This window comes from Mustela putorius, unplaced genomic scaffold (genome assembly GCF_011764305.1).
Source record: "Mustela putorius furo isolate JIRA1106 unplaced genomic scaffold, ASM1176430v1.1 tig00001093_pilon_pilon_pilon, whole genome shotgun sequence".
Classification (NCBI taxonomy): domain Eukaryota; kingdom Metazoa; phylum Chordata; class Mammalia; order Carnivora; family Mustelidae; genus Mustela; species Mustela putorius.
In genome coordinates, this window is record NW_025421565.1 from 832,997 (window position 1) to 856,560 (window position 23,564).

At 39.0% G+C, this 23,564-nt stretch overlaps 1 long non-coding RNA gene and 1 pseudogene across 1 annotated transcript in view; one reads left to right on the forward strand and one right to left on the reverse strand.

Moving 5' to 3' along the window:
- The first annotated feature begins 12,201 nt into the window (after nt 1-12,201).
- On the forward strand, nt 12,202-13,392 carry LOC123393932 (annotated as a pseudogene).
- Nucleotides 13,393-17,311: 3,919 nt separating this feature from the next.
- LOC123386960 overlaps nt 17,312-23,564 on the reverse strand; it is a 73,178-nt gene continuing 66,925 nt past the window's right edge. Inside the window, exons 7-9 of the long non-coding RNA XR_006608768.1 lie at nt 19,967-20,222; nt 18,143-18,281; nt 17,312-17,991 (exon numbers count right to left, since the gene is read on the reverse strand). This is a non-coding gene — a long non-coding RNA (uncharacterized LOC123386960). The remainder of the gene's footprint in view (nt 17,992-18,142; nt 18,282-19,966; nt 20,223-23,564) is intronic.

A 23,564-nucleotide genomic window follows, 5' to 3' on the forward strand; every position in this document is an offset into this window, starting at 1 on the left:
AGTGATACCATAAGATGAAACAATTTTAGGATAATTGGGATCCCAGAAGTAGAAGAAGATAGAGAGGGACAGAAGGCATATCGGAGCAAATTATAGCAGAGAATATCCTTAATTTGGCAAAGAGAAGAGGCGTCAAAATCCAGGAGGTACAGAGAATCCCCGTCAAGATCAATAAAAATAGGTTCACACCTTGTCATCTAATAATAAAATGTACAAGTCTCATTGACAAAGAGAAAATTCTGAAAGCAGCTCAGGACAAGAGGTCAGTAACATACAATGGTAGAAATATTAGATTGGTGGCAGACCTATCCACAGAGACCTGGCACGCCAGAAAGAACTGGCATGATATATTCAGAGCACTAAACAAGAAAAGTAATAAGCCAAGAATACTATATCCAGCTAGGCTGTCATTGAAAATAAAAGGAGAGATAAAAAGATTCCAGGACAAACAAAACCTTAAAAAAATTGCAAACACCAAACCAGCCCTACAGGAAATATTGAAAGTGGTCCTCTAAGCAAAAAGAGAGCCTAAAAGTAGTAGACCAGAAAGGAACAGAGACAATATACAGTAACAGTCACCTTACAGGCAATACAATAACACTAAATTCATATCTTTCAATAGTTATCCTGAACATAAATGGGCTAAATATCCCCAATCAAAAGACACAGGGTATCAGAATGGATAAAAAAACAAGACCCACTGATATGCTGTCTGTATGAAACTCATTGTAGATACAAAGACACCTCCAAATTTAAAGTGAGGGGGTGGAAAACAATTTGCCATGCTAATGGACATCAAAACAAAGCTGCGGTGGCAATCCTTATATCAGATAAATTAGATTTGAAACCAAAGACTATAATAGGAGATGAGGAAGGACACTATATCATTTTTTTTTAAGAAGACTATTTATTTGACAGAGATCACAAGTAGGCAGAGAGGCAGACAGAGAGAGAGGAAGGGAAGCAGGCTCCCTGCTGAACAGAGGGCCCAATGTGGGGCTCAATCCCAGGACCCTGGGATCATGACCTGAGCTGAAGGCAGAGGCTTTAACCCACTGAGCCACCCAGGCGCCCCACTATATCATTTTTAAAGGGTCTGTCCAACAAGAAGATCTAACAATTTTAAATATATATGCCCCTAACATGGGAGCAGCCAATTATATAAACCAATTAATAACAAAATTAAAGAAACATAGACAATAATACAATAATAACAGGGGACTTTTACACACCCCATGCCGAAATGGACAGATCATCTAAGCAAAAGATCAGCAATGAAATAAATGCTTTAAAAGACACACTGGACCAGATGGACATCACAGATATATTCAACATTTCATCCCAAAGCAACAGAATACACATTCTTCTCTAGTGCCCATGAGACATTCTCCAGAATAGATCACATCTTGGATCACAAATCAGGTCTCAACAGGTACCAAAGGATTGGGATCATTCCCTGCATATTTTCAGACCACAGAGCTTTGAAACTAGAACTCAACCACGAGAGAAAGTTGGAAATAACTCAAATACATGGAGACTAAAAAGCATCCTATTAAAGAATGAATGGGTCGGGGTGCCTGTGTGGCTCAGTTGGTTAAGCAACTGCCTTTGGTTCAGGTCATGATCCTGGAGTCCCGGGATGGAGTCTCACATTGGGCTCCCTGCTCAGTGGGAAGTCTGCTTCTCCCTGTGACCTTCTCCCCTGTTATGCTCTCTCTCCCCCTCTCTCTGTCTCTCAAATAAATAAATAAAATATTTTTTTAAAGGAAGAATGAATGGGTCAACCAGGAAATAAAAGAATTTTAAAATTTCATGGAAACAAATAAAAATGAAAAACCACTGTTCTAAATATTTGGGACACAGCAAAGGTGGTCCTGAGAGGAAAGTATATAGCAACACAAGCCTTTCTCAAGAAACAAGAAAGGTCTCAAATACACAAACTAGCCCTACACCTAAAGGAGTTGGAGAAATAACAGCAAATAAAACCTAAAAACCCAGCAGAAGAAGAGAAATAATAAGGATCAGAACAGGAATCAATGAAATAGAAACCAAAAGAACAGTAGAACAGATCAACAAAACTAGGGTTGGTTCTTTGAAAGAGAACATATTATGAGCAATGGTACATCAGCAAATTTGACAATCTGGAAGAAATGAATGCATTCCTGGAGACATATAAACTATCAAAACTGAACCAGGAAGAAATAGAAAACCTGAATAGATCCATAACCAGTAAAGAGATTGAAGCAGTCATCAAAAATCTCCCAAAAATCAAGAGCCCAGGGCCAGACGGCTTCCCAGGGAAATTTGACCAAACATTTAAGGAAGAATTAATACTTATTCCTCAGAAATTGTTCCAAAAAATAGAAATGGAATGATAACGTCCAAACTCATTTTAAGAGGCCAGCATTACCTTGATCCCAAAACCAAAGACCCCATCAGAATTACACACCAATATCCTTGATGAACACAGATGCTAAAATTCTCACCAAAATTCTAGCCAGTTGGATCCAACAGTACATTAAAAGGATGATTCACCATGACCAAGTGGGAGTTATTCCTGGCCTTCAAGGTTGGTTCAACATCTACAAATCAATCAATGTGATACAATACATTAATAAAAGAAAGAACAAGAATTATATGATACTCTCAATAGATGCTGAAAAGCATTTGACAATGAACAGCATCCCTTATTGATCAAAACTCTTCACAGTGTAGGGATAAAGGATACATGCCTCAATATAATAAAGGCCATCTATGAAAAGCCAACAGAGAATATCATTCTCAAAGGGAAGAAACTGAGAGCTTTTCTTCTAAGGTCGAGAACACATCAGGGGTGTCCAAGCATTTGACAATGAACAGCATCCCTTATTGATCAAAACTCTTCACAGTGTAGGGATAAAGGATACATGCCTCAATATAATAAAGGCCATCTATGAAAAGCCAACAGAGAATATCATTCTCAAAGGGAAGAAACTGAGAGCTTTTCTTCTAAGGTCGAGAACACATCAGGGGTGTCCACTATCACCATTGCTATTCAACATAGGACTAGAATTCCTAGCCTCAGCAATCCGACAACAAAAAGAAATAAAAGGCATCTATCTGAATCAGCAAAAAAGAAGTCAAACTCTCATTCTTTGCAGATGATATGATACTTTGTGTGGAAAATCCACTTTCTGTGGAAGACTCCACTCCAAAACTGCTCAAATTCATGCAGGAATTCAGTAAAGTTTCAGGATATAAAATCAATGTACAGAAATCACTTGCATTTGTATACACCAACAGCAAGACAGAAGAAAGAGAAATTAAAAGAGTCGATCCCATTTACAATTGCACCCAAAACCATAAGATACCTAGGAATAAACCTAACCAAAGAGGCAAAGAATCTGTACTCAGATAACTATAAAGTACTCATGAAAGTAAGTGAGGAAGACACAAAGAAAGGGAGAAATGTTTTATGCTCATGGATTGGAAAAACAGGTATTGTGATAATGTCTATGCTACCTAAACCAATTTACATGTTTAATGCAATCCCTACCAAAATACCATTATTCTTTTCAAAGAAATTGAACAAATAATCCGAAAATTTATATGGAACCAGAAAAGACCCCAAATAGCCAGAGGAATGCTGAGACAGAAAGCCAAAGTTGGTGGCATCATAATTCTAGACTTCAATTTCTATTACAAAGCTGTTATCATCAAGATAGTATGGTACTGGCATAAAAACAGACACATGTATCAATGGAACAGAGTAGAGAGCCCAGAAATAGACCCTTAACTCAATGGTCAACTAATCTTCGACAAAGCAGGAAAGAATGTCTAATGGAAAAAAGAACCTCTTCAACAAATGGTGTTGGGAAAATTGGACAGCCACATGCAGAAGAATGAAACTGGACCATTTCCTTACACCACACACAAAAATAGACTCAGAATGGATGAAAGATCCCAATTGGAGAGTGGAGTCTATCAAAATTCTTGAGGAGAATACCAGCAGCAACCTCTTCAACCTCAGGCACAGCAACTTCTTCCTAGGAACATCGCCAAAGGCAAGGGAAGCAAAGGCAAAAATAGATTATTGGGACTTCAACAAGATCAAAATCTTTTGCACAGCAAAGGAAACAGTCAGCAAAACCAAAGGACAACCAACAGAATGGGAGAAGATATTTGCAAGCAACATATCAGATCAAGGGCAGTATCCAAAATCTAGAAAGAAATTATCAAACTCAACACCCAAAGAACAAATAATCCAATCAAGAAATGGGCAGAAGACATGAAGAGACATTTCTGCAAAGAAGACATCCAGATGGCCAACAGACACATGAAAAAGTGCTCCATATCACTCGGCATCAGGGAAATACAAATCAAAACCACCGTGAGACACCACCTCACACCAGTCAGATGGCTAATATTAACAAGTCATGAAATGACAGATGTTGGCAAGGATGTGGAGAAAGGGGAACCCTCCTACACTGTTGATGAGAATGCAAGCTGGTGCAGTCACTCTTGGAAAAGTGTATCGAGTTTCTCCAAAAAGTTGAAAATGGAATTACCTTATGACCCAGCAGTCATACTAATGGGTATTTACTCCAGAGATACAAATGTAGTGATTCAAAGGGGCATGCGCACCCGAATGTTTATAGCAGCAATGTCCACAATAGCCAAACTATGGAAAGAACCTAGATGTCCATCAACAACCATAAATGGATAAAGAGAATGTGGTCTATATAGACAATGGAATTATATGAAGCCATCAAAATAATGAAATATTGCCATTTGCAATGACATGGATGAAACTAGAGGGTATTATGCTAAGTGAAATGTCAGTCAGAAAAAGACAATTATCATATGATCTCTCTGATATGAGGAATTTGAGAGGCAGGGTGGGAATCTTGGGGGTTAGGGAGGGAAGAAATGAAACAAGATGGATTAGGGGAGGGAAATAAACTGTAAGAGACTCTTAATCTCAGGAAACAAACTGAGGGGCACTGGAGGTGAGGGGGAAGGGATAGAGTGGCTGGGTTATGACACTGGGGATGGTATGTGCTATGGTGAGTGCTGTGAGTTGTGTAAGACTGATGATTTAGAGACCTGTACCCCTGGGGCAAATAATACATTATATGTTAATTTAAAAAGAAAAAAAAGAAAGGCTCTTTATCATTATAAAGCAAAAGAAACATCAACTACATTTTCTTTAAAAATCCATATTTTGGGCAACACTAGAAGGTGGACTAGTGGAGAGTATTAGAATTCTGTCCTGCTTGTGACAGGCTGAGTTCAGGACAAAGTCAATGACCACTGCCCCTTGTGAGTTACAGCTGTGTTTCTCCAATTCTGAACCATGTCCCTTCTTAAAATCACTGACCCACAGAATAAAATGTGGTGATAAGTAGTGTCACAGGAGGTCATGTCAGGCTTTTCTTATGCTCGAGACTTAGGTCTCAAACTAAGACAAAGAAGCAGAAACTTCCCTGCATTTCCAAGAGAGTTGTCACCAGTAGGTCTCTGGACACTGGCATTAATTAAGGGCTTAATGAGAGACAGGCCAATCCATTCTGCTACCCTCACTGAAACTTTCCTGCCACACTCCTCTGCCTTCAACATGAGCAGAAACCTCAGGGTGAGGGCGATGGGGGAAAATGGTGGCGGGAGAGAAAAGAGAGGCGTCTGGGTCCTGAGTCCACTTGGCGCGAAACCATAGAATGCTTACCATGTGCCAGACCACACAGGGACTGCTCTGGGACAGACGTCGGCAGGCTACAGCTCATGGGCCGAATGCAGCCTGTCATCTGTTTTTGTAAATAAAGTTTAATTTGAACACAACTATGCTCCTTGCTTTCCATATTTTCAACAGCTGCTGGATCCCTACAATTGCAGAATTGTGTAGTTAAAGCAGAAAGTACATGGTTCACGAAGCTGAAAATATTTACTATCTGGCTCTTCACAGAAGAAGGTTGCTGACCCCCACCTACTCTGGGAAAATCATTTACAGAGATTATGGGTACTGGCAAAAGAGGGAGACATGCCCCCATTCTGGGGACCTGGATATCTGCTGGTGCCATTGGTATGTGTGCCTACCTAAACATAGGAAAAAAGAAGTCCAGGAAAATGGCAGAGCAGGGAACCACGTATGACCAAGGAAACACGTGTCTGGCCACTTTCCAGCATAGAGGGGCTGCAAGGATTTCCACAGGCCAAGGGGAATGATGGGAGGTTGTGGAGCTCGAAGCCATCCTGGGAGTAGCCCAAGTTAAGATGTCGGTCATTTGGCAAGGGATAAAAGCAGCAGCACAGATGGGGCATCATTGTACTATAGCAGATCATTTACAGAGGGTGGAGGGTGAACTGATATCAAGGTCTTGGATATTGGGAAGGTCCCTTTCATCTAACAGGACCCCTCAAAGAACTCACACATGCATGCCTTGAGAGCAAATTTTTGTGTATCTGTTACTCAGCTGAGCCTGATGGCCACCTAGCTCCAGCCAGGGAAGCAGAGAAGCCAGATAGGACCACGAGGACACCAGTTATGTAAGAGACACTGTGTTTTGTCATACATGCCTTCCTCACCCCAATCCAGAAAACCTAGAACGAAAAGCTAAAACCAAAAGAAGGAAGGAGGAGAGAAAGAGCCCGCCCCTTCCTCCTCTTACTTCCCATCCCCAATGCAGAGGCTGAAAGGTTCCTGGGAAGCACTAAGTGGGAATTGACAAAGTACATTTGATGAGTATGGGGACTGGACACCAGAAGATGGCTTGCTGTGTTACCCCCTCTCCTCCCCATTGCACATTTACACCCAGCAGTTTAGCCCATGAACCATGTAGGTGATATTAGTTTGAGTTTTGTTGAGTAATGTATTATCCACTTTCAGTTTATTCTCCTTACTAGCTTTCTTGGTTTTCTTATTGGATTAAAAATACTTTGCTTTTATTTATAAACGAGAAATATTCTCTTAGCATTCCTAACTTAATCGTGAATTTTTAGTACTGAGTACCTGGTACCCTGTAGCATATGATACCAGAAATGAAATGGCTGAGCACAAATTCTTAGCTTCAATTTTAAGAGCTGGGATTTAAAAAAAGAAGAAGAAGGGATAAATAAAGGAAAAAAAATCTAAGGTTAAAAATGGGAATACCTGCAAGATATTCAAACAGTAGTAGTTGGTAGCTAGGGTGTCCCACCGAGGGCATCATTTGTCACCTAATGCAGTACAGAATATTACATTATACTGGGCTCCCACCCAGGATTCATAGAATAAGAATATAATGCATTAGACTTCTTTCTCATTAATAAGAGTCTAGGGGAGGTGGGCAGTAGGCTTCAGGGAGTTTTTTATTTTTATTTTCTTTTTACTATTAAAGAAAGTTATTTAAGCCTTTAGAAGGTGGATGGAGTTCAGAGAAATTTACTATCTTCTTAGAAAATATGTTATTTATACGCTATATAAATAATTTCAATACAATTTAAATCTTGAAATTAAAATGTTAAATGTTAAAAAAAAAGAAAATATGATATTTAAAAGCCCTAATACAGAAAATCTCTTTGAGGAAGCCTATTTTGTGTTTAGTGTCCGGAAATGGATTTTTCAAACTATTAAGCAAGATAGAAGGTCACACTGACCCTTCGTTCCAGGTCATCCATTCTATTCTGGACATGGCTTTTTAAGATTAAAGTTGCAGCTTGATCCACAGGGAGAATTAAGGCAGCAACATAAACACATGTTACCTACAAAGGAAATTACATTTCACTCTTGACATTCCCCCAAAGCTAAGTGAAAAACAAAAATCAAGATTTTTCTTCTAACTTGAGATATTTTCCTACAGTTACTTTCTTGTGTTATAAAAGTAGCCAGCTTCCAAAGCTGGAATTCTGTAAGTGATAGTCCCAGCATGTTATTATAATCACCTGCTTCATTATCTGGGTTTTTCAGTAGAATGTCAAGCACATAACCAGGGATAGTGTCTGACTTGCTGCTTGTGTATTCCTAAAGCTTTTCATCATGTCTGATACGTGGTTAAGTACTCTATCTGCTGAACAAGCAAGGGTTGATGAGAAGTATGGAGGGTAGGTACCATGCCTAGAGTTAGCTGGAATATTGTAAAGTCACGATTTACCCTACACTGCTTAGGAATCAGTACAGACAAAACTATGGTCTAGTCATTTGACTATATATCTCTTCTGGTTGTCCTTTCAATAAGGACGTACTTACAATAAGATCTCATACTTACAATAGGCTATTTGAATTGTCAGCATCTAGCTTTGGTTTCATGCTGAATGACTATCTTGTACAGGCATGCCCTATCCCCTGAAATAAAAGTACTCAAATCTCAAGATCACAGCGCTAAAAATTCCGGGAAAAAGTTTAAAGGAAATTTCCCAAGCTTAGTGCCAGGAAAATTCAGTCGAGGGAGAAAATTTTCCCCACTGGGCAGCACATTGTTATCAGAAACTGAAAAATAAGCAAAGTGCATTTGAATGTAAAAAACAAAACAAAACAAAACAAAACAAAAAAAAACACTCCTTTCAGTCATTCTAAATTTCAAAGGATGTACAGGAAGAAATTCAGACCTCATGGATTGATTTTTAGTGAGCCTAAGCAAAAACTGATTTGGGAAACCTACACTTCATTTAGCCTAAAATGAAACCTGGTGTGGCAGGAAAGGTGTACAGCGAATAGAAAACATTAAATTGATGCTTTAATTAACCCAAGAAACAGAGAAATAAATTTGTCATAATCTTCCCTTTACATTGTGAAAAACTCTGAATACTGTCCAAAACATAAATTTGTTTCAAAAGAGTTAAATGGAAGTTGGTTCTCCTTACTATATATTGATAAAAAGAAAGCATGTGTGGTAGACCTGTGTTAAACACACACACACACACACAACTCCAGTTATGCTCTCCCTGTGTCCACCACCCTGTGCAGTGTGAGTCTGTAGCTCTTTGCATAAGTGGCAACATCTCTTTGCCTTTGCCCTGCTTGTATCTCAGGAGACCTTGTGACTTCCTTTGACCAATGAAATGAAGAAGATGCAACACTGTGGCAGCTCCAAGTCTAGTATCAAGAGACTTTGCTTGATTCTGTTCCTTCTCTTAGAACCTTTGCCTCTAGGGTGTCAGTCAGCTTGGGCTCTCCTGCTGAATGTTGGGAGCTCATGTAGAAGAAAGCCAAGGCACCCCAGCTGAGTAACAGCGCACCCCAGTAGCAATTCTGGAAAGAGCTCAGCCAACACATCCAAGTCACGACCACCCCCACCTGACAGCTGGAATAATGGGCAATAGTGAATCATTGCCCCAGACTCTTAAGGGGGTTCTCTTGTTTGTATGTTTTTTACAGAGTAATGAAAACATGATAGTTCACCCATTTAAAAACAGTTTCACCCCATAGCTATGAAAGGAATTCAAGCTGAGACATCAAAATATGCTCATTTATCACCTAGGAGATGGTTAAAACTAAACAAGAATTTTATACAGAGGTTTTTTGCTTACCTGGAAGGTTGAATTGTACAACCTTTTTGAAAGGCAACTTGGAAATATATGTTAAATTTTCAACTATGCCAGCTATTACTCCTTTTGGATTTTATTCTTTTTAGGTAAGGGGTAGAGGGAGAGACTCTTAAGCAGGCACCAGGCCCAGTGCAGAGCCTGACGTGGGGCTCCATCTCACCACCCTAAGATCATAACCTGAGCTGAGATCAAGAGCCAGATGCTTAACCGACTGAGCCACTCAGGCCACCCTTTGGATTTTATTCTTAAAAGATTATGTAAATTTGATTATGTATCAACCTCCTTTATAATAAGTAGATAAAGTTAGGGAATTAAATAGAATTTTTTCATAAGGGAGGAGCTTTGAAAAGATATGGTGTATCTGCACAATGAATTACATGTATTGACATGGAAAGACTGTCATATCACTTATTGTTATTAAATTTAAAAAGCATACAGAGAATATAAATAGGATGGTTCCTTTTCCTTTATTTAACAAAAATATCTCTGCATATAGAAATTGTATAAAAAGATGTGGCAAAATATCAGTGATTATCTCTGGGAATGGGATTACATGTGATTTTCCTTATCCATTGACACATCTGAATCACTTGACACGAACCAAATTATTTATAACTTCTAAATTCTGAAAAATCAATTCCAGTTCTTAAGTAGTTTTATACTTTATTATAAGCTACATTTTCAAACTAAATTGACCTATTTGATGACAAACATTGTTGGTGACAAAAAAACAAACACATTTTTAATTTTCCATAAAGAGCATTCTTCTGAATAAAGCAATACGTTCTAGTTTTAAATGAGTATAAAACCTAGAGGTTTAATTTTTTCCCTGAGAAATAGCAGATGGAAAGTTTTTCAGACATCATGAAAACATCATGAACTTAGCAATATATTAATAAACAATTTCTGTTTATTTCAAATAGAGATGCTTGTCCAGGAAGAATTAAGGAATATTCATCATGGCAAAGATTAATTTTTCCATTGTAATCAAATCAAAAGAAACTTTTTTAGGTTTTTGTAAGAGGTCTGGAAATGAAGACAGAACTGGTTAAAGTTAATTAGAAACAATAATGAAGTGTCTACTGTGTACACAAATTATTTTGGTTGGAATGGACAGAATAACCAATCCAAAAGTCTTTATTTGTATTACATTACATAAGCAAGTAATGTAAATGTAAAGTAAATTCACTTGCTTCTATAATGTAAGAGTCCAAAAATTAACTCTTTCCATATGTATGACCCAGGAGTCAAATGTGACCAAGACCGAGTTTCCCTGTTTCCATTTTGGAGTGTTGGCTCCATATCCAGGCAGTCTCTCTCTAGTGGTTGCTTCCAAGATGGCTTCCAATATACTTCATCCTTTAGACCCAGTGGGAAAGCAAGAGAGTTTCTCCCAGAAAAGTTTTAAAACATTTCCTCATGCGGAGTCCTGTGCCCAACCAATTACTGTTGCCTGGGAGAGGAAATATGCTTGTTGTTTTAAACTAGCAGTGGGGTTAAGCTCATCAAATCACATTGCTCAAGAGCAGAGGTGGAAGGTCATCCCCAGAGGAAAGTAAATATTGTATCCAAAGAAAAGTGAATGGATTCTGAGTTACAAGATTAATAGATGCTCACTATAGCCCTCTAGGAGGTGATTTAGACAATGCAAAGAGGCTTAAAACACATCCCTAGCCACAAAATTTATCACGTAAAGTGAGGAATAAACCACAGATACATATAAAAAGAGTTACAATGGAAGATTAATAATCCTAAAGGGTAAATTAGTTGTACAAATAACAAATGCATTTCAGAGGAGGAAACGCTGGTGCTCTGTGTTTGGATAATTAGACATACATCATTCCTTCATTTCATGGCTCTAGGAGTAGCATGATGGTTTAAAATATCCCTGTCCAACCCAGGGTTCTTTGGACTCTCAATATTTTAACCACATTATTAAGTGATTAGGCTTAAGGACTTAGACCAAAGATCTGAGGCTTTGAAATAGTTTTCCTGTGATTGCAACAAAAGTAAGTGTTTGGTTACCATTTGAAATGCTTTTCCACTGGGTTTCATGTCTCTCTCTTTTTTAGAACATACATAATGAAAAACATCTTTGTAATTATACCCCGTGCTGAAACTTTAATCTCTATTGTGTAATTGAATTATACTCTGCAGCTAAGTGGCTTTTCTAGATCCTCAGCAGGCTAAGAACACTTAAATATTGATCATTCCTTGGGGCAGGGAGGAGAAAGCATGCATATGATGTCTTTCTCTCTCCTTCTCTCCTTCTCTTTTGAGAAGAAAATTATCTCCTCAGTTTCCAATGACATTTATTGTGAACCTCTTCAGAAAACACTACTTGGTGAATATTCTGACATCTATGCATTGAACAAATATTTATTGAATGCAATCATGTGCCAGAATATAAGGAATTGTATTTAAATCTGGGTATATAATGGTGAACAAAATAGTCATGTCTCTGTCATCCAAAAGTTTAGAAGTCAAATGATAAATAAAATAAATAGGAAATAAAGCAAACCAAAAAGAAAAAAAAAACTGCCAACATACATAATTGTATCTTATTATAAACTCTGAAGTAATTAACAGTATATAATGATAGGACATAATGAGGCGTGGACAAGGTGGGATAGAGAAATCAATCTTGATAAGATTGTCATGGGGTCTCTCTGAGGAAGCGACATTTAAATCAAAACCTGAAGGATGTTGTTACACCTGTGGTATGCAGCCTTAAGACGTGAAACTTACACAGTGGATTTTATTAAAAAGCAAATTGAAGAGTTCAACACAGGAAAGAGACGTTTAGCCAACATGATGGGAGAAGATCCAGAAACTTTCATGCAAGAGGACATTGACAGAGCTATTGCTTACCTTTTTCCGAGTGGTTTGTTTAAGAAGCAAGCCAGGCCAGTAATGAAGCATCCTGAACAGATTTTTCCAAAACAAAGAGCGATCCAGTGGGGATAAGGTGGCTGTCCATTTCATTTTCTCTTTTATACCGGCAAACAGTCGTATTATTCATTAATGCATGAAGCATATGGAAAGCTACTAGAAGTAGAAAAACGTCAGAATCAGTTGCAAGCCAAAGGTCTATTTTCAGAAAAAAACTGAAACCAAAGACCTGATTGGCAGCAGATGGCTGATTAAGGAGGAACTAGAAGAAATGTTAGTGGAAAAACTGTCAGATCAAGATTATGAACAGTTCATTCAGCTGCTAGAAAGGTTATTGACACTGCGCTGTGGTGCTGAAGAAGAATTTGTACAGAGATTCCGTAGGAGTGTAACTATTCAATCAAAAAAACACCTGATTGAACCTGTGCAGTATGACGAGCAAGGAATGGCCTTCAGCACCAGAGAAGGTAAAAGAAAGAGCGCAAAAGCAGAAGCAGTTGTTTATGAGCATGGAAGTGGAAGAATAAAAGTAAATGGAATGGATTACCTGATTTACTTTCCAGTGACACAAGACAAAACAGTTGATGTAACCTTCCACTTCCTCGACCGACTTGGAAAACATGACACGACCTGCACGGTCTCAGGCAGTGGGCGGTCGTCCCAGGCTGGAGCCATACGTCTGGTGGTGGCCAGAGCCTTGTGCAGTTTTGTCACTGAGGAAGAGGTCGAGTGGATGAGACAAGCTGGACTGCTGGCTGCCGATCCACGTGTCTGAGAATGAAGGAAGCCAGGCCAAGAGGGAGCCCACAGAAAGTTTACCTGGAAGAAGCGCTAAGTGTTCTTTCACGGGCAAGGAGAGGAAACGCCGTGTATATGTGCCTGGCATGTGGCAGACATACAATAAATATTTGCTGGCCGGTATGAGGGCAACACTATCAGGCATTTGAGTTGGGAGAGGATTTATTTTTAAATGCTACTTTGTAAAGGTTACCTTATAAGCATAATTAAAAAAAAAAAAAAACACCTGAAGGATGAGAAGGCACATGTGAAGAGTGGAGTAGTAAGTGTTCTATGAAGGGGATCAAGAGTTCCCTCGAAAAGGAAAAGTGTATGTAAGGGTCCTGAGGTATGAATGAGTTCACCATGTTTAAGGAACAACAGGGAGGACAGTGTGATTGGGGTAATGAAAGGCAAGTTAGAGGGAGGTATGAGATGATCTTGGGGAGGTCAGTAGAGATCCCATTGTACAATGTTTGGGAGGTCTATTATAAAGAATTTGGATTTTATACAAACCCTAAGAGAACACCATTAATGAGTTTTAATCAGTGAAGAAATATTATCTGAACTTTAGTTTTAAAAAGGGCTTTTGTCTGCCCCACAGTGAGTAGACTGAAAGAGAGGCAAGAGTAAAAATGGGAAGACCAGCAAAGTAGCTACCGGTTAGCCATGGCAAGGAGAGAAATGTGTAATTTCAAGATGTAAGTAGGAAGTTGCAACAACAGGGTAGGATAAGGAGTTGGATGTAGATGACCAGAAGGGACTTTTTCTGTCTTGAGAAACCAGAGGTGATGGCAATGTCCTGTGGCTCGGAAGTCATATCAGTCAGAATCTTGGGGAGAAATAAGTGGTCCTCTCTAATACAGTAACTGAGAATCATTTAACAGAGGAACTCTGGTTGAATATGTAACAGAGTTTAGGGGGCCCATCAAGGGGTGGTGAAGGACCCCAGGACTCGTAATGCCAGGAGCCCTTATCCTTGGAACTCAGAGAGAACATAGTCATTGCTACAGCTATAGAAGAGTGTCTCATGGAAACCATGACCTTCTTCCTATGCCAACCCTGCCCAAGGCTGGCAGGAAGAGACTCAGGGAACTCTCCAATCTCCTGCCAGCAGCTCTGCTGATAAACCTAAAACAGAAGCTGGACTTCACAGCTTGTTGGTGGCTGTGCTCCACAAAGGTGGCAGAGTGGGGTGGGGAAAGGTAGGGTCGAGAAGGTATAACCCAGAAAAGTACAATCCAGAAAACTATATGGACTGTTTTGGGGAGTGGGAACCAAAGTCACATTGTTGCTAAGTGTGGGACACACTTGAGACTGGAACTCAGAAGAGATATTTGTGCTGGAGATTCAAACAGGGGGTCATCACCAGCTGGGTGGGTTTGGAAGCAATTGGAGAGACACATAATATAGACAGGAAGTTAAGGTGGGATTAAAAGGAAGGGCAGGGTAAGAGTGAGAGGGTCCAGTATGCAGATGCAGAGGAAAAGAAAAGAAAAGATTTGTTCTGAGAATCTAGAAAGGGAGGGAAAAACCAAAAGAATGTGATGTCAAGGAACCAAGAGAGGATAAAAAGTGGGAAAATATGTTGTGTGCAAATGAGAAGACAGTAAAATGAACAAAAAAATCCATCTCATTGGAGTCTGCGAGAGTAAAATATAACCCTCAATGCCTTTGTTACCTTTCAAAATTGTATGACAAGCTGTAGTCAGTTTTACACATTTTGTGGCAGTGGTATGCTCTGTTTTTAAAACTTTAGGAAACAACAATCGATTTGACATTTTTAATCACATTGAACTAGGTCCCCAACACAATCTAAGCAGCAAATACTACCATAAAGGAACAGCAGCCCAGATAATTTTTCACAAAAGACTTACCAACCCTCTAAGGTCAGACCAATCCTATCCCATCAAGATCAATCCAGAGAAGAGGACGGAGAGGTTGTATGATGTATTTTTCAAGGATGCTATAACCTTGATATGAAATATAGACAGACAATACAAGAAAGGGTGATTTGTAAGTAGAGTAAAAACCAATGAAATACAGTAATATAGATAATAGAACACATCAAGACCAAGAGAGGAAAGCAAGGGTGATTCAACTTTGGAAAATCTCTTTTTTTAATTCACCACTAGATTGGAGAAGAAAAGCATATGATTAGCTCAGTAGACACAGAAAAATGCTTGATAAAATTCAAGACATATTTATGGTTTAAAAAATCCCATAATAACAACTAAAGTACTAAAGGGAACCTCTTTCCAAAGTGTTTATCTATCAGGCACCTCAATGATGGAACATTCCTTCTAAGGTCAGGAATAAGAGAAGGATGTCCCTAATCACTGCTTCGTGTAACATTGAGGAATCCAGCTCTAGACCACAATCTTAGGTGTGACTTCTCAGGCTCAACCACTGGAAATTACCAGGGCTTCATGTGGCAGGAGTCATGAGGGAAGGCTGCCTTCTCACCACACACTTGGAGCACAGTCAGCAAGGAGGGGCCTGCTGTCATGTACTCAGCACCAGGCCCCATCCCAGTACTTTAAAAAATGTTTATTTATTTTTATTTTTTTATTATGTTATATTAGTCAACATACTGTACTTCATTAGTTTTTGATGTGTTCCCTGATTCATTGTTTGCATATAACACCCAGTGCTCCATGCAATATGTGCCCTCCTTAATACCCACCACCAGGCAAACCCACCCCCAAACCCCCTCTCTTTTAAAACCCTCAGTTTGTTACTTGGAGTCCATAGTCTCTCATGGTTCATCTCCTCCTCTAATATCCCCCCTTCTTTTTTCCCTTCCTTTTCCTAATGTCCTCCATGCTATTCCTTATGCTCCACAAGTAAGTGAAACCATATAATTGACTTTCTCTGCTTGACTTATTTCACTCACATAATCTCCTCCAGTCCCATCCATGTTGATGCAGATGGTGGGTGTTCATCCTTTCTGATGGCTGCATAATATTCCATTGTATCTATGGACCACACCTTCTTTATTCATTCTTCTGTTGAAGGGTATCTCTGCCCTTCCACAGTTTGACTATTGTGGATGTTGCTGCAATGAACTTTGGGGTGTGTAGGGCCATTCTTTTCACTACATCTGTATCTTTGGGGTAAACACACTGTAGAGTAATTGCTGGGTCATAGGGCAGCCCTATCCCAGTACTTTTATGCAGACCTGCATTCCTTCCCTAATGGCCTCCAATCAGCGGCCTCCTTACTGGGGGTTCCTCTGTCCAGGTCTTTCTCAGGTGATCTGCCAAGGCCACCTTTGTGTAAGCGTGGTGACTGAAGCTCCTCATGTCCACTCTGACTTCGTCTTCAGGACCATCCTATCCTTGTCTCGTCTCCCTCCCCTCACCATCCTGGGTCCACAAATGGTGGGAGCCTGGTGTCATTTGGCAGGAAAAACTAAACACTGGTGGAGCCAGTCTCCTTTCCAGCTTAGATTTTTGCTTCTACTATAAGTGTGACTGGATTGTTACTCTAATTTTGTCCTGTTTTAACTGCCCACTTTGACATTTGTGAGTTCAGCTTAGCTCTTAACGAATGTATGGCAAGAAGAGGTCCTTGCCAACACAAAATACTCCCTATCTTTCCCTGAACCCCCCAAGAGGTATAAGAGCTTTAAAACCATGTTTTAGATCAGTGTGGTTGTCTGCATAAAAGAACCAAGAAAACCTATAGATAGGCCATTAAAAAGAAGAGGAGGGGAAGGAAGATGAGGAGGAGGAGGAAGAAGAAGAGCTTAGGAAGGTTGCTGGAATGAACATTAATGCACAAAAATCAATACCATTCCAATTATATACAAGCAAACAGCCAATTTGAAAATATGTGTTTTTTAAAAAAAATGTATTTCTTTTTCTTAAAGGATTGATTTACTTATTTGAGGGAGAGAAAGAAATAGCATGAGGGGGGAAAGGGGGCAGAGGGAGAGAGAAAGAATCTCAAGCAGACTCCCCACTGAGCATGGACCCAGATGTGGGGCTTGATCCCATGACCCTGAGATCATGACCTGAGCTGAAATCAAGAGTCAGATACTTAAACAACCAAGCCACCCAGGTGCCCCCCAAATACATGTAATTAATTTAATTAATTAAATCACAACATACAAATGTAAGATAAGACAAAATGTTAAAGCATTATTGAAGGACACTGGAAAGGATTTAGAGCTATAAGATGATCTACAGTGTTTATGGATACCCAATATAATGAATGTATCAATTTTAGCAAATTAATCTCTAAATTCCATGCAACCTAAATAACATTTTATGATATTTTGTTGAACCCCATAAGCTGAGCCTAAATTTCAAAAGTAAAAGGACCAAGGATAGTCTACAAAGAGCATTTTTCAAGTGTGAACAATTTGGGTATTGGGGGCGGTCCATGAGGTCAAAACTATTTTCATAAAAATGCTGAAACATTATTTGCCTTTTTCATTCTCATTCTCTCACTAGTGTGCTGTGGAGTTTTCCAGAAGCTACATAGCAGGTAATTGATATCACAATAGGCTGAATGCAGAAGCAGATATGAGAATCTGTCATCTATTAAATCAGACATTAAAGAAATTGCAAAAGTATAGAACAGTGCCATTCTTTTAAGCTTTTTGTTTTGGAAACTTATTTATTTTTCATTAAAAAATGTTATTTGTGTTCACATGCAATAAGGTCTACTAATATCACTTTTAAATGAAGTCATCATTAAACATTTAAAAAAATTCTCACTTTCAATTTCTAGTAGAGTAAATATCGATGGAAAGAATCCACATAAACAAAAGTTCTTTGGAGTACTCTGAGTAATTTCTAAGGGTGTGATGGGTTCCTGAGAAAAAAAAAAAAAAGTTTGAGAACTGCTGGTTTAGACAATATAAAATAAAAAGAAGGGAGTAGACTTGCTTTTCTAGGTTTCAGTACTTACTGTAAAGCTAGAGTAGCTAAATATAGCGGGGAAAATTAAAATGTCTAGTATTTACCAAGTTTTGCGGTGGAATATGAAGAATTCTCATGCTGCTGGTGGCTCGGTAAGTTGTTCAACCACTCTGGAGAGAGAGTTGGCAGTGTGTAAGATGTGTATTATCGCTGAACTTGGCAATTCTATTTAGGTATAAAATCCTGCAGAAATTCAAGCACAGAGGGACAAGAAAAATATTAACTGCAGCATTGTTAGTAATAAGAAAAATCTGGAAACAACCTACATGTCCCCCATTGGGAATGGGGAGGAAACACAATAACCCCAGAGTAATGTTTATCCCCTGGAAGGGAAAACAAAGAAATGGGGGAGAAAACAAGGGAGCTGCCTGTTGTGTCTGCATGTTTTGTTCACCAGGGAGGGAGCATGACAGGGAGAGGGAGGGAGGGACCCTCAGAGAGGGAGAGACCATAAGGCCAGCACTGGCTTAAATCTGGGCAATGGAATTAGATGTATTAGTTGTATTTTTTTCTTCTTTTGAATGTTTAAAATATTACATGATAAAAACAAGTGAATGGGTCTGCCAACTTGAGATCAAACATATTCATTTACACTCCTGTTCTTTAAAATGCCCACAATGAAACTGGTTGCCTATAAAGGGAATGTTAAAAATTTAAATCTAGGTACAAAGTCGTCTAAATACACACCACAGTCTAGCTCTTCCTAACACCCCGAGAGTGTTAAAGGAAGTTTTATTTGTTGTGAGTTTTATAACCAAACTATTCTGAGAAATGCAGTCGAAGCACAGAGATGAGAATATTTCAATCTTCTGGTGCTTCTTAGGAGATGCCATATGTTGAAGGAGCTGTCAGCCTGGAAAACATCCGCTGCAAAAGTCGGAAAACATCCGACTTCTGTGGAGTCGGCTTGCATAACCGATCTCCAGAATGAACTTGGAGAATGGAGGTGACATCCAGAAGGGGCAGAGGTTATCTTCCTGCTCTGTTCTCACCTCTATTCTTAACCCAGGTAGACCTAAAGATTATCAGCCAAAAGAGTGGGTTGGAGGAATCAACCAAAGAGTTTTGGTCTTGGTTTATTCCTTAGGACAGCAGGACACCAAGTGAGGGGGTTTCATGGATCACCATTCCCAGTGTCCCAGCCCACAAATTTCGGGATGGCAGGGTAGCACGTAGCTAAGCAGCAAGGCAGACAAAGCATAGACTATCCTACTTTGTCAACTATGAATAGATACTGGCTTTAATTATTGCTTCTGTTCAATTGTACAACATCTATCCAAAATGTACAACATCCACTATAGTAGGCTCCTTGCTGGGGATGAGGATGAGAGACAAGACTGAATAAGACAGTCTCAACACTCAACAGGAGAAGATGCCCAGCACAGAAAAGGTTAGTTTCAGCTATCTGGCACTGCCAACTACCTTTCTGTAATGGGACACAGAAGACTCCTTAGGGAAGTTCTTGGCCTCTTGTCAAGAGCGAGATCCCTCTTAGTTTTGTAAATTTAAGTAGAATACACATCCATTTTTTTAAATTGGCCTTAAGGATGAGAACCTTCTTGTGATTTGATGGAGATGGAGAAGGTAAGTAAATTTGGTGGGCGTCAGATAGGGGCTAGGGAAGAACAGGATTAAACCATGAGTCCTTCTCTTTAGATGTTTGAAATTATTAGGAATTCTGATGTTTTAGGATAATATATGTCCAAATTCTCTCATAGGAAAGGATCCTAAAGACCCCAAAGGAAATGAGAAAAATAAGGACCTGTCTTTGTGATCCTTGCTCTGTGGAACATCTAGATCATCAGGGAGAAGGTATTCCAGCCACCCTGTGAATGTGAGATTAAGAGTAAAAACCAAAATAACTGTACCTTCGTGAACTGAGTTGGAGTCAGGACCAGGGAGAGACAAACTTCGGATGCAGCACTGTCTCAGCAATGGGAACCAATGAAGCCAAACACCAAGGCCAGCTTGTGGGCAAGTCCCATGGCCTGGCATCTGTAAGTAGGACAGGCCACTTAATTGAGACAAAGTAAGCTTCTCAGACCTTGGACATTTGGGGTGGTACAGTTCTCAAAGTTTTATGCTGGACCTCCTGCTAACATGAGTATATGGAGCGGGCACAATCTGTTGGAATATAGAAGAATAATCGTCATATTTGCACCCTAAACTAGGGAAGTGGGCCTTCCTGGTTACACATACTTATCCCCCAAATGTCTGCAAAACAAACCATTTTGAGGACATAGTACTGTAAAAGTCTGCAACTGGTTCTGAGCAAGCATTGTGGAAAGAGTCTTAAAAAAAAATCCATAGGAATCATTGTAACTGACAAGAATACAGTTCATAAATGGTTATGTATTGTTCAATAATTTTATGCTACGCACTGAAAATATTGTATGCAGAATTATACTGATTCTACCTCCAAAGAGTTGCTGTAATTCTGTACAAAAGTTTCAGAAGCCAAATTCGTCACTAGTGTGATATGTAGGCATTTTAGTTCAGACTGCAAAATTAAAATTTAAAAGATAATGTTCAGATTCTTCAGAGGAAATGTGTAGCCTTCAGCACAGTATTCTCAAGTATGATACACACCAACCATGCCCAAAAAGGTTGTGCCAAGTATTATGTACATTTAGATAATGCAGAGGAGAGCCTGTAGGTAATTGGATTGCCTTTTAACAGCTTGGAGTAACAGCTAGGGCCAGTGACAGAATTCGGGGAGGCTCCATGAAAAGTCAAAATGTAGGACTCAATTGTTCAAAATAGAGGGAAAAGTCACTAAGTATAGAGCCTTTCCCTTTCTTCCAGGGTCTCTCTTGATTTTTCATGGTGATTTTTCTTGGCGTTTTGTATTAATTTTCTATTGCTGCATAACTAATTGCCATAAACTTTGCAACTTAAAAGAGCACCTGTGTATTATTTGTGGGTTAGGACTCCAGGAATGCTAAGTTGGGTCCTCTGTTCAGGGTTTCATAGGCTTCAATCTCATTTTTGGGTGGGGCTGGGGTCTCATCTTTCCAGCTCACACTGGTGTTGGCAGAACACATTTCTCTTAAGCTATAGAATTCAGAAATGCAGGTCACAGAGCTTCTCACTTGTAATTCTCTTGAAAGTGTTCACCTGATTAGGTGTGGCTCACCTAGGATAATTTCCCTTTTTATTAACTTAAATTTAACTCATATGGGATTTTAATTTCATCTGCCAAACCCTTTCATGTCCACCATATTCTATTAGAAGCAGATTACAAAGGCCTAGATCTCTGGGGATCATCTTAAAATTCTTCCATGAAGTGTTTTTCTAGTTAAAGATAAATTAAGAATTTAAATGAGTCACATAAATCTTACTGTTCATCTTTATATTCTGCAATGCCAGTTTTAAATACTATTAAAACATTTACTTGTATGTGGAATCATCAAAATGATACAATTGTTATTTTGTAATGTTTATGTGCACAAGGACTGTGGAAACCCTGCCCCAAACCAAACTAACTCAACTGTATTATTCACCTCTTGATACTTGCACATTCTATCAACACCCTCTGCCATTGGCCTACTGATGAGTAAGTAATAACTGAGAAGATAAGGAACTTGGGGCTGCTAACAACATGACTCCTAATACTAAAATACTAGAAATAATCCAAATGCTCATTAGCTGTAGCATATATAGTAAATTGGGATGTACCAGCACAATGAAAAATCAGAAAACAATGTGATATGATAAACTACAGCTCTATGCCATGATATGGGTGAATCACAAACATAAGATTGAGCAAAAGAAACCAGGCACAGAAGTGTGCACACGGTATGGCCTGTGGAACTATCTAGATGTTGGAGTGCAGGATAGCATTTCCCTTTGTGATGGTTGGGTGAGGGGAGAGAACAGCTGGAAGGGAGCGTGAGGAGGTTGACAGGGTTGTGAAATGTTTTATTCCTTGATCCGGATGCTGTTACACAAAAACCTTCCTTAAGGAAATTCACAGAACCACACTCATATTTTGCACACTTACATGTATGAATATTATACTTCAATATCATTTTGCATAAGACACATATATAACACAAAATGTAAAGAGAGAGAGGAAGAGGAAGGAGAAGGAGAGAAAAAGCAGGAGAGGAAAGGAGGAAAAGAAAGACTAGAAACAAGCTAAAAAATTAAGAGATATCTGTATCCAAGGTAATTACTAAAGTAGTTACTAAGTAATTACTAAGTAGTTACTAAGTAATTACTAAGTAGTTACTAAAAAATTAAAATTTATAACAGCTTTCTGGCAGTTAATTTGAACTTTTGGATGATACAAAATGTTCTTTAAGAAGACTTGCCCTGGTATTAATATTTATTCTAAAGCTGTATATTCAAGAATGTGGAAAAGTAAGCAATGGAAATGTAGAGTGCTTCAGAGCATGGATGAGACAATTTTGGCTTGAGGAAAAATGTAAAGGTTGGTATTACCAATAAGCTCACCCGTCTGGAAAAAGTCTGCATGTTACCAGATTTGGGGAAATAATGATGGCTAATATATCTTCATAGGTGTCAGGGGTTATGCTAATCATTAATATTTCCTCATTTAATCCTTATAATCTTATAAATATCATTGATTTCTCCATTGTACAGATGTGAAAACTGAGTCCTTGAGGGACCGGCCTAAGGTTATAGCAGGGGTGTGGACTCTAACAGGTTGGCCTGCCCCTGGTCCTAAACATAATGCCTTTCCTGTGACACAGAGGATGAAATTCCCACATCTCTGAATGAGTTAATTCTTTGGTTAGTGTTTTCAGTGTAAATGTTCTAGAATCCAGACATACAATTTGGGTTCTGTGTTTCCCATTTGACACATGAAGTAGCATTTTCAAATGGAAATAATCTTATAGTGGGTGAGGGACCAGCAAACTCCATTTCTTGGGGCCATGTTCCTTTTCTGTAATATGAAGGAGCTGAATTAAATGATTCATAAAATCATTTCTAGTTCCAAATTTCCTTGAATTCAAGTTTTCTTTTCCGGCAATAACTGGCTAACACTCTCAGCTGCCTTTTAATACCACACCTGGATTCCTTTAGAGTATAATCATAGTCTCAGCATACGGATGAGTTCCTCCTTGTGGATGCAGAAAAGCATACACCTGGTTTAGTAAAAACAACTGAATTAGAAGATAAAAACAGAAGACACCAAAATAATAGGGAGGTCTGAAATACAGCACAGTTTTATAAAGTTGAAAATTAAACTTTATCTATTTATAGGTTCTTGCTATCCACTCTGACTCTGGAAATGATATAAATAATGAAGGAATATTAACTTCCTAATATTTATACTAAGAGCCTTTCAGTTTTCCTATGGCAATGAGAAAGGTTATGGATATGGAAAACAACCTCAGCTTCCTTGTCTATATTAATGCTTACTCATAGGATTCTTCTGAAGATGATGTCAGATACTGGAAGCTCCTCATCAGCTGTAAAGTGCTTATCAGAGTCAGG